The sequence below is a fragment of the Python bivittatus genome, unplaced genomic scaffold, assembly GCF_059951505.1.
Source record: "Python bivittatus isolate LINGU-HERP-01145 unplaced genomic scaffold, Pbiv_v1 ctg000200_np1212, whole genome shotgun sequence".
Classification (NCBI taxonomy): domain Eukaryota; kingdom Metazoa; phylum Chordata; class Lepidosauria; order Squamata; family Pythonidae; genus Python; species Python bivittatus.
Window position 1 is genome coordinate 22716551 of NW_028277040.1, and position 6079 is coordinate 22722629.

The window sequence follows — 6079 nt, forward strand, 5'->3', positions numbered from 1 at the left end:
ACGTAAACGCTGGAGAGCCCTTCTCCGTTGTGCGTCACGAAGCGTTGCCCGGGTTCTATGCCTGTAGGAGAGTGGGTAGTCAGTGGGAGGAGTCTTTTAAGACACAGCGCACGTGCTGTCCTTTCACTTGCTGTGCGTTTTTTAGACATGCCCGGAGTTTGTTTAGTATTAAATATAGCGATGGGATTAGAGGAGATGCACGAATAAGGGTATCTGAAACGCTCTCTGGATTGCAGGGCAAATCCCCACCTTCAAAATCACTTGTTCCGGAAGAATTAATCACTTGAAATTAAATGCATGGGCTGCGCCTGTAATTAGGAAAACTTAGGTAAGCGAAGAAAGATAGTGCCAATGGGAGAAGATCCGAAACTTTGTATAGTTATCTGTGCGTTTGTACCAGAATTGCTATTGGTGCCTGTGGAGCATAATATTGCCTGAAACTCTTCTTTAAGAATAAGACCTGAATCCAGTGGGGTTTACTTCTGGATAATAATGCACAAGAATCTGGTTGTTTCGGGTTCTTGGGAAAGTGATATGAATTAATTCCTAAAAGATTCAAGGAATGGAGTTGAAACATTCCTCTTGCCTGAGGTGAGGAATTGCCTTCGGGCTGCAGGATCACTGAGCTACAAACTAGAAAACTAGTTTTTAGCATGTTGTGTAAGTCTGTGTTCTTTGCTTGTAACTCAGTGTATTGTGAAAATCCAAAAAAAAAAAGGGGGGGGGGTCATTTCATAAACTCTGGTTAAATTTACCACAGATAAATATGGTATGTGTTGGAAGACCTGAAAGGCCAGGTTAGGGATGGATTGTCATGGAGAAAATCTATCTATGTGGTTGTTAAGAGTCAACACCAATCTGATGGCACGTAATCAATAAAAAAAAAAAGGTATGTGACTACTGTAGTCATTAACGGTGTAATTCAGGAACAGGCCACAAGGATATCTGCAGACACTTCCTTTGATGTCTACAAAGCGCCTTGTCCCTGCTGATTTAAAAAAAATAAAACCTTTAAAAAGTTGATGAAATCAACTTTGCAGAGCAAAATGAGTTTATCCACCGTTGCCTTTATTTTCATGAATATATCTGGAACCAATAACACTTAGCCACACAACCACGATTTTTAATTTTCTATCTGCCCTCTTATTTAGAAAAAGACAAACTGTGTGATAGAGAGTATCCTGCAGAGAAAGTGGGAGCAAGCCCACCCGTTTGGTGCCTTGTGGTTGGCCCTTGGAGGGCATCTGCGAAGTACCTGCAGTGTTCCAAAAATGTGGACCAGCCCCCTCTGTTCCTTATGGCTTTCTTGCATTATGAAATGTATCTGGAAACTTTAACTGGTTCAGAACAAATCAGCTTATTAAACTGAATTTGGCTCAGTGAAACATTTGGTTAGTGCTTCTAGGCTTATGGGACCTATTTGTTTCCAGACTCAGTTCATAGTTCTTAAAATGAGATGGACGGTGTATAAATTTGATTAATAAAATAAATAAAAAATAAACCTGAGTTGTAAAGATTTCTTAGTTTTGTGGGCTGTGCTGCTATGTATTTGAGTTACTCTGGCTTATAAATGTTGCCAGGTTTTCACTTAGTTTAACCACTTCAAAAGCTGTTATGGTAGAAAATATCAACATTTTAAGGGAATATATTTTCTCATGTCTTTATTTGAGTGTAAATCCTATATTGGTAAATAGGTGTATCTGATTTAAATATTTATTTGTTTGTTTATTTTATTTATATATCAAATTTGTCACCGCCCATCTCGTTGAAACGACTCTGAGCGGAATATAAGTTTAGAAAAGTGAAGTCTTTAAGGGCAGGGAACAGATCTAAATAATGAAGGAAGTGGTGTACACACACACACACACGTTTCCTGTATCCCCCTCCCCCCCCCAGCTTTCACATTTTAGGTGATCTTCTCTTTTCTGCATTTATTCTCTATGGCTAGGTATTGAAACCATTAAAAATGGTATAACTGACTGGTCAAAATAAGGTATTGCTTAAATGTATTTAACTTATACCCTACCTTTATCCCATATAACTCAAGGCAGTGTACATAATGCTCCCGACTTATTTTCCCCTGACAACAACCCTGTGAGGTGAGTTGGGCTGAGAGAAAATGACTGGCCCAAAGTCACCCAACTGGCTTTCCTGCTGAAGGGAGGCCTAGAACTCAGAGCCTCCTGGATTCTAGGCCAGCACCTTCACCACCACACCAAACTGGCACATTTAATGTTAATTCTAATTGAAATACTAAGAACAATAATAATTTATTAAACTTGTATGCCGTCTAACTCTCAGTGACTCTGGGTGGCTCACAACAATCAAAGAAATTACCATAAAATCAATAAAAGATAAAGATAAAAGATGGCAAGCACGATGAAGTGAGGGGTCTCCCTCTCCCCCACCAAAGGCCTGGGTGAAGAGCCTGGTCTACACAGCTCTTCTAAACAACAACAGTGGGAGTCATCCGGATCTCAGGGGGAACCTCATTCCAGAGGGCAGGCGCTGTTACAGAGATGGCGCGCTTCCAGGGTCCTGAGAGATGGCCTTGTTTAATCAAAGGAACATGGAGCACGCCAACCCTGCAGGATCAAATCAGCTGGGCAGATGTTATGGGAGACAGGCAGTCCCTCAAGTGATCAGGCCCTATGCCATGACAAAACACATTTGTTAACTTTTTATTATACCAACCAATGTAACTTTTGACAAATGTAGTGACTTATAATTTCCATCACTGTTAGAAAACCTTTCTGAAAATTATTCATTGAATAGTTTTTTCCCCCCTGACTTGCTTCTATTTACAGCCTTCCTCAGCCTTTTTTTTTTTTTGGTGCCTTCAAGTCAGTTTTGACTCCTGGCAGCTATCAGGACTAGTCCCTGCAGTTTTCTTGGCAAGGTTTTTCAGAAGTGGTTTGCCCTTGCCTCCTTCCCAGGGCTGAGAGAGAGTGACTGGCCCAAGATCACCTAGCTGGCTTTGTGCTGGCAGGACTAGAACTCAGTCCCCTGATTTCTAGCCTGGGGCCTTAGCCACTACACCAAACTGGCTCCCTTTCCTCAGCCTAAATCCCATCACATGTGTTGAACTGCAACTGAAGGAAGAAACAAGCTGAGGAAAATTGGCTGATAACAGCAGTGGGAATTTCTAGCTCTCCAAATAACAACAGCAACAACAACAACACCTGGGCAATTCCAGTCATTAGATACACAGCTGGAATAGTGGACTGGACTCACACTGAACTAAAAGCCCTGGATAGGAAGACCAAAAAAATAATGGCAATGAATCATGCCCTTCATCCACGCAGCGACGTTGACGACAGACTCTACTGACCAAGGAGCAAGGTGGGCATGGAATGTTGCAAGTACCCCAGACAGCTGAAGAAGAAAAAGGGCATTGGAAGAATATCTGAAGGACAGTGAAGAAGAGGCACTGAAGCTAGGACACCATGAAGGCGTACTGAATACCAAAGGAACCAGAATGGCCTGTAAGAAAGACCAAATGAAGAACAGAAAAGAGACACGGCAAGGCAAAGTATTACATGGCCAGTACAGAAGAAAACTAGTAGTCAAAGCAGGTAACAACAAGACCTGGCAAAGGCTAAGAGCAGAAAGTTGAAGAAGGGGCTAATTCTGGCTGCAGAAAACCAAGCCTTAAGAACAAATGCATATAAAGCCAGAATAGAGGAGACAGCAACAGACAGCAAATGGCGCCTCTGCAAAGAATCTGAAGAAACAGTGGACCATCTAGTTAGCTGCTGCAAGAAGATCGCACAGACTGACTACAAACAACGGCATGACAAAGTAGCAACAATGGTGCATTGGAATATCTGCAAGAAGTACCATTTGCTGCAAGCAAGAACTGGTGGGACCACAAAACAGACAAAGTCATAGAAAATGAAGAAGCTAAAGTGCTTTGGGACTTTAGAATTCAAACAGACAAGCACCTGCCACACGACACCCCAGACTTAACAATTGTTGATAAGACAGACAAAAAAGTCTGGATAGTGGACACTGCAACACCTGGACACAGCAGAATAGAAGAGAAAGAACTGGAGAAAATCACAAAATATAAAGACTTATAAACAGAAGTGGAACAACTGTGGCAAAAGAAAGCAAAAATAGCACTAATAATAAGAGGCACCTTGGGTGCAATCCCAAAACATCTGGAACATCACTTGAGGACCATCAGCATTGACAAAATCACCATCAATCAATTGCAAAAGGCAGCTTTACTTGGAACAGCTTACATCCTGCAACAATACCTTTAACACTGTCAAACCATCAGACAACAACATCTGCCTATCCCAGGTCATTGGGAAGGATTTAATAGGTGGATAAAACTGTCAAATCCAGCCTAAACATCTGGGTGACTGTGCGACCAACAATAATTTATTAAACTTGTATGCTGTCTGACTCTTAACAACTCTGGGTGGCTCATGACAATCAAGCAAAGAAATTACAATAAAACATAAAAAATAAGGATGGCAAGATGTAACTGAGTGATCAGGGGATTGGATTGCCAGACAATTGATATTTAGTGGGTGGCCTTGGGCTAACTTCTCAACTGAATTTACCTGACAGATTTGCCGTGGGGATGAAGAGAGTCCCCTTCCCACATAAATTGCTTACAACTTCCCAAAGAAAGGTGGGATATAAATGCAACAACAGCAACAGCATGAACTGCAATTCAGAGTAGCTCAGTTATTTATTTATTTGTTAGATTTATATCCTGCCTTGCCTTTTTCCTCACAACAACAACCCTCTGAAATAGGTTGAGCTGAGAGAGAGTGACTGTCCCAGTCACCCAGTCAACTACTGTGGCTGAAACTGGACTTCAGCTTAGGGCTCCTTGGTGTCATGGCTGGTGGCAAGAGGTCCTGGCAAATGTAGTTTAACAACATCTGGAAAGCCACAGAGGTCCACGTTCAGTTACAGGATAATATTTTCTCCTGCTTAAAGTGGGGTGACCTTTTCTCATGAAGGTTTTCTGTGTTGTTGGAAAATGCCTGCTATGATAGGAGGTTGCCTGCAGTAGGAGTGGTTGCTCCAGGCTTAGGAGACAACATAGCCCTTGTTCCTTTTCCTACTAAGAAATGACACAAACCAACATTTTAAAAAGGAAACTTTCACCTAAAGCATTGGCATTTTTGACTTTATGAAATAACCGACTGGCATGAAGTCATCTCCACAATGACAGATCACCTGATCGGGGCAGCTGTTTGTAGAAGTGCAACTGTATGGTTGCTTATCATCTTGAGCATTACTAAGTTGCAGGAAGTCTGATCCAGCACTGTTTCCAAAGATCTGCTCCCATGGCTATGCATGTGTTAGATTGTATATAGGGGGATGAGGAAACATTTAAGCATTATTGTTTCTGTGTAGAACCTCATATTAGTGAAAATTAGTTTTGCTTGAACATTTTGGCTTCTGCTTAACAGTTTGAGGCCCCAACCTCCCACAAGAGAAGCTGGATAAGAACATTATTCAGACAAGCACGAACACCCTGCAGCAATCTAGAACACTAGAAAAAGGAAACAGATTGCCTATGCAACATCTTCCAACAAAATGGATACCCATGCAACTTTATCAAAAAGTGTCTGACCACTCAACCCACTACAGCATAACCAACAGAAGCTATGAAAAGGAGAACACTACCATACATTAGAAACATCTCAGAAACAACCAACAGACTTACAACCACACGGCATCACCGTAGCACACAAACCAACAAAAGCTCTCCAAAATGTCCTAAGTAAACCAAAAGACTCAGTAGTCCAAGAAGAAAAAACAGGAGTCATCTACAACATACAGTGTAAGGACTGTAACAGCCACTATGTAGGACAGACAGGCAGAAAACTAGCAGAGCACATCCATGAACACCAACTAGCAGTCAGAAGACAGGATGAAAACTCCTTAATCTCACAACACATGGACAGACTCAACCATAGTTTCAACTGGGAAACTGTGAGCATCCTAGACCAGACTAAATCCAAAAACGCTAATGAATTCCTGGAAGCTTGGGACTTAGACACATCAGCCATCAATAGACACATAGAGTAAACCACATTTACACACCATT